At 38.8% G+C, this 6,208-nt stretch overlaps 1 pseudogene; it reads right to left on the reverse strand.

Annotated features, from left to right (window-relative positions):
* LOC109235108 lies at window positions 1,957–3,310 on the reverse strand (annotated as a pseudogene).

Below are 6,208 nucleotides of genomic sequence, written 5' to 3' on the forward strand. Positions count from 1 at the left end.
CTGACGTAAGAAATACTTGTGCCAGAACTTATGACTCGCCCGGTCGTCGGTTCCAACTACTAACCCTTTTGTCCCACGATGCCTCAAATGCACCATCGTACCCTTGTGAAAGCTGGGCGAGAACAGGTGCAAGAGGTGATGGATGGTCACCTCACACCCCGCCAACTCCGCATACTTCGTCAGTAGTAGAAGTACCTTAAACGTGTACGGTGAAAGTTGTGTCGGGCAGACTTGATAAAATCGACAAAATTCCTCCGCTAGCTGAGGAAGGGGGAAAGAATAACCAATCACAAAAGGGTACTCGTAAAAGGCGCAGTACCCAGGTCTGTGGACTTCGACGAAGTCCATTCCCGCCGGAACCATATCTACATGGGTTGGGGTATTGTTGAATTTTTGTCTACGGTAGAGTCGTTCTATTTATGAGCTTGGTNCCTAAGAAACTCATCACGTCCTTCTTGTTCTTCGGCGGTGGTAGTACTTTAATGGCTTTGAATTTTTATGGATCCAGTTCTATTCCTCGGCTGTTCACAGTAAACCCAAGTAATTTTCCAGCAGGAACCCCAAATGCGCACTTTGCGGGGTTTAGTTTCAGGTTATACCTTCGCAACCTGTTGAAGAACTTCCTTAGATCTAGATAGATGTGTTCTAGGCATTGTTGTGACAGGAAAGATATTAGAGTAGCAGAGGAAGTGTAGGTGAAGAATGAAGGAAGAAAGAGCAGAAAAACAGCGAGAACGAATGCCGGAAAGACGAGGAAGAATAACCGGAGGTGAAATGGCCAAGAGTTTTTGAAATAACAAATCCTCCACCTATTTATAGGATTGGGTAGCATCGGGATTAAAGCGAAAAGCAGCAGAGTGGCACCGGAATTGAGGCGAAAGGCTGCACATTGGTACCAAAACCGAAGCGACATGCCGTCAGCCCCAGTCTCGAAAACGCGCGTAATGATGACGAAAAGGCAGATGACGTCATTTCATGATGAGGCACAACGCCGATACCTTGCTGAGCACGTTGACCCCCTGAAGTTGACCATGATGTGGTACTTCACGAAACCAAATTTCTCCGCGAAGGGCAAACGGTGTCCGCTTATCGAGGACGCGTCGAATTGCGACCTCTACAAACGGAGGGACTAACTGTATGGGTCCAAATTTGGATAACCACGACCACGACCACAGACAAGCACGACCAACGGCGAGGTCCTCACAGCTTAACATGACTCCGATACGAGGTGCTAAGGAGGTTCCTTGGAGGGGGCCCATGAATATGTTTTGTAGGACCCAGAAGGGTTTTGTCCCTTCTATATAATGGGAGGAACATCTCTAAGATAGGGGGACAATGGTAATACTTTCCGATAAGCATTTTCTAACATCCAATCACAGATCTTCATGAGATTAAATAATTTTTGTGTGTTCATTGCCTATCTTCTTTCGTTCTAAGTGATTATTATTCTTTGCTAAGATTTACCCTTTTATTTTCATTGATTGATTTGTTCAAAAAGATTGTGATATCTTTTGATCCAAACAGTGCTTACATCAAGTGTCGATGAGAACGTATTGATCCAAACAAAAGATTGTACAAAACAAACAAAAGGAAAGAGATCATGTATTCATCCGAGCTTATCATCTACAACTCATACTTTACAAATATATAGCATCTGCATTATACTAAAAGCAAGCATGCATTATACAACCTAAAATTTACAAAAATAAAGTAAAATAAAAAAATTAGATTATAAAACTTTCTAGGAGATATATATTAGAGCGTATTTAATTAACGGATAGACAGACAGAACTATAGCGAACGAGCAATTTTGAATTCCCACAAATCAATTTATTCTTCCTGCGAACTATAGATGAGCCAATCGTATTTATTTATTTATTTATTTATTTGCGGAGTAATAAGTTGAAAGAAAAAAAGAAAGAAAGCAGTTACTTAGCTAGCTTCAGAATTGGGACTTTAAGAAACTAGTTTGTTCTCAATGTCTTTAAGGACCTTGCAGATTGAATTGTATGAAGATCTTCCTTTTCTTAAAGCATTCTCAGCACTTATTAAAAGTTGTTTAGCCTTATTTCTTATTCCTTTCCTTTCTGGATACTGCATTATTGTTCTCACCGTTTTCTCTATCTCTTCCCTTCCCACCACTTTCTTTGTTGGCAAAACCTCCAGCCGAACTGCCACCCCGAGTTCCTCCGTCAACATGGTGGCATTAAGTCTTTGCTCAGCATAGAGTGGCCAGGCTATCATGGGAATGCCATTTGTTAAGCTCTCTAATGTCGAATTCCATACACAATGAGACAAAATACCACCTATTGCTGAGTGGCTTAATATTTCTACTTGCTCTACCCACGTTTGAACCACCAATCCTTTGTCTCGTGTACGTGTCAAAAAATCCTGAGACAAGTAATCTAGTGTGCCATCACAAGGTAAGTGTTGCGCTGAAACCTCTCGCTCAAGACATAAGGAGCATGATGACTTGACATTATCCTCTTCTTTTCCGACTTATCACCGGCAATCTGTTCAGGATTTTGTCCTCAGCTAAAAAAGCTTGCATCGGCCCCACCATCACACGGTGGACGCACCACCCAAACAAACCTCTGCTGGCTTAATTCCAAACCCCAAGCCAACTCAATCATCTGCTTAAAAGATAGAGTCCCATCACTCCCAAATGACACGTACAAAACTGACTCTAAAGGTTGCTTATCAAGCCATTTCAAAATCCAATTTTCCATATTTTTACCCTCATCATTTCTCCTCAAAGGCCCTATAGGGTAAATTGGTACTTTAACAACACTTTTCAACCTTTCATTTTCTGTAAGCCCTTTCAAAGTGTCACACTCAGCTTCTTCCCAAGTATTAATCAAACTTCCATTAGATAAAGTGTACTCAATTCCTAGCCTAACGTGCTCTTTGTATTGCTCATCATTCCGGTTCAGCATTGCATCAACAACATCTTCCGGTCTAACCGGTTTACAGCCAGGAATCATCAACATATTTCCATGGTCAACATATTGACCCTCTATTTCTTTATCAAGAACCTTGCCACAGTAAATAGTCAAGGCAGTGAACCATGCATTGGTTGGAATGAATACGTACTTTGGCATGTTAAATTCTCTGGAAACCAACGTCATGACTTCTGTTGAGAGAAGGTCCACGATGAGAGCGTCTGGCTTAATCGTTGATATGGCGATTCGCATTTCAGGTAAAGGCTCACGTACCTGTTAGAAAATTTGGACAGTAAGATAACTTACAAACACAGAAGTGGAAGAAAGGATGATTTTTTTTCACAACTTCGCTAACAGAATTGCTAGAATATGTGGGTAATTATTACTGGTGATCTAAATCATAGTCCCTCTGTCCCAAATTATGTGGTAAAACTCGGATTTCAAGACTCAAACTTCTTAATTTTAATCGTGAATTCGGACATTAAATCTTTATATTTTTTAAAATAAAATTTATATATTTAGAAACAATATAGTAATAAGTAGTACAAGTCATAATAATTAACAATTCAAAATATCTAAAAAGCATATAAAATAATCCCGTTAGAAAAAAAAAACTTTGTCTCTCGAAATCCGAAATCGGCCACATAAAGAGAGTATATCTAGCCCATACATGTAATTTTATTTAATTTTTGATCCTCCTTTTACTAGTACAAGAACAAAATCATACACTAGTATATGTATCTCCTAGACCAATATTTAGAGGGTGTTTGGATTGGCTTTTAAGCTGGTCAAATCAACTTTTAAACTCTTTTTAGTTTTTTTCAGTGTTTGACAAAGTTAAAAAGTGCTTAAAATAAGTTAAAAATTGCTTAAAACAAGCCAAAAGCAATAAGTTAGGCAATCCCAACTTATTGTTTTTTGGCTTAAAAGCTATTTCTGTTGAAAATCAAAGCTACTTTTTTTAAGCCAATCCAAACGGGCTCTTAATATTTTCGGCCATGACAACCTGACACTTGACAACATACCCAGTATAATCTCACAAATGGAGTCTGGGGAGGGTAGTGTGTACGCAGGCCTTACCCGTACCTGGCGAGGTAGAGAGGCTGTTTCCAATAGACCCTCGGCTCAAGAAAAGGTGAAAAGAGAGAAAGGAAGAAGACGAAGAAGAAAGAGGAAGAAGAAAGAAAGAATAGAGGGACGAGGGATGATAAGGAAAAGGGGAGAAAGACAACTATAGTAACAACAACAACAACAACAACAACAACAACAACAAGCACTAACAAACTGGAACATACGATATACAGAGTGAACGAAAAAAAACAAGGGAGCTACTAATACTACTAAAAAAAGAACGGGGAACTCTCGACTACCTACTAGCCAACTACCCTAATTTTCGACCTCCACATCCTTCTATCCTAGATCATGTCCTCAGTGAGCTGAAGTAGCGACATATCTTGCCTAATCACCTCTCCCCAATACTTCTTCGGCCTTCCTCTTCCCCTTCTCAGACCCGCCACGGCCAGCTCCTCACATCTCCTAACAGGAGCATCCGTACTCCTCCTCTGCACGTGCCCGAACCATCTCAGCCTTAACTCCCGCATCTTGTCCTCCGCGGGGGCCACTCCTACTTTGTCCCGAATAATTTCGTTCCTAATCTTATCTCTCATAATATTTTCGGCCATAAACAAATAAAATTAATAAAAATACGCGAATAAAGTTTAGTTAACATTTCAACGTATAGTACGTACCATCACGCAAATTTGTGTCACCACCTTTGCGTTGGGATGAATTAGGTTGGAGATGTCCACTGGAGGAATTTGGACTACGTCTATAAGTATTCTTGGGACATTGAAGGTCTTAAGAAGTTGTGTATCGGGAGGTGAATTCTTGCTCGTGATAGTAAAGATTAGGAGTGGCAAACGGGCGGGTCGGGTCGGATATGGTTCGGGTTGAAAACGGGTAATGAAAAAACGGATCAATTATCCGACCCGACCCATATTTAATACGGATAAAAACGGGTTAACCGGCATATTATCCATGACTTCTTGTATGTGATCACTTTTGGGAGAATTCTTAGTCTCTCTAATTTGAGGAACCCCCAATTTGAGGCTTTACAAATGTAAAAGTTAGACCCATTGGTTACTCATTGGTTATCCATTTTCTAAATGGATAATATGATTCTTATCTATATTTGACCCGTTTTTAAAAAGTTCATTATCCAACCTATTTTTTAGTAGATAATATGAATGGTTAACTGTTTTCTTTGAACCATTTTGCCACCCCTAGTAAAGATAGTAACTTTGATATTGTGAAAGACAGCGAGTCGATTGCCTAAAACAAGAACTGGGATTAAGTGCCCTTTTCCTGGGCTTGCTACAATGCCTACATGAAGTGGAGGGCTGCCCATGGTGTCCTTATATTAATTATAACTCCTTGCACAACCACACAATGAAAATGAAAATGAAAATGAGTGTTTATATAGAGAGCATTGCTAATATATAGATTATATATAGGGCTAGAGAGTATATTCTTATTTCATATTATGTGCTAGCTTCCTCTTTTTCATTTGCTTTTTTTTTTTTTTTTTTGAGATGATCGGTGATGAATCGTGGCATGCTGTAGAGAGAACTAAAAACGGAAGAGTTGGCAATATAGTGTGAGAATGCTGTAATATATTAGATTAGCATGTATGTGTGGCATGGGGTTTTACACTTACTCGATCATCTACAAAATAACGTGGCTTCTTTTCAATCAACTTCATGTTATCATACCATGAAATTTTTAGGCGTCCAAAACCATTATCCAGAAGTCACAAAGGAGAGGAGGGAACATTGGAGATCAGAAAGGGAAAGAGATAAAAGAAAGAAAATTTTAATGAAATAAGACATGAATTGTTTGTATAGTCTAGCAGTACAGGTGGAAATCTATTACAAAATAGATGTTGGCGGTCATTTCTTAATTTTAAAATTAAATATTCTATAAATTTCTTTACATTGTCGATGTATACAAGTTAACATCTGTGTTCTTTAGTCGTGCCCTTAATTTTCATGGAGAATAATTATCCCTCCTATTAAAACGAGGCTTTTATTTTTTGAAACAAAAAACATCAAAAACGCAAAGAATAATTCAGAAACATGGAAAATGTACTTCTCATGAAATAAATAGCACTAGAGAGTGAGCTACATTGTCTTGAGAGTTTTGTACGATTCAAATAAGAATTTTCTCTTTTGAGTGGGTGAATGAATGTATTGAAGATTTTATTATAC

This window comes from Nicotiana attenuata, chromosome 1 (assembly GCF_001879085.1).
Source record: "Nicotiana attenuata strain UT chromosome 1, NIATTr2, whole genome shotgun sequence".
In the NCBI taxonomy this organism is placed as follows: Eukaryota; Viridiplantae; Streptophyta; class Magnoliopsida; order Solanales; family Solanaceae; genus Nicotiana; species Nicotiana attenuata.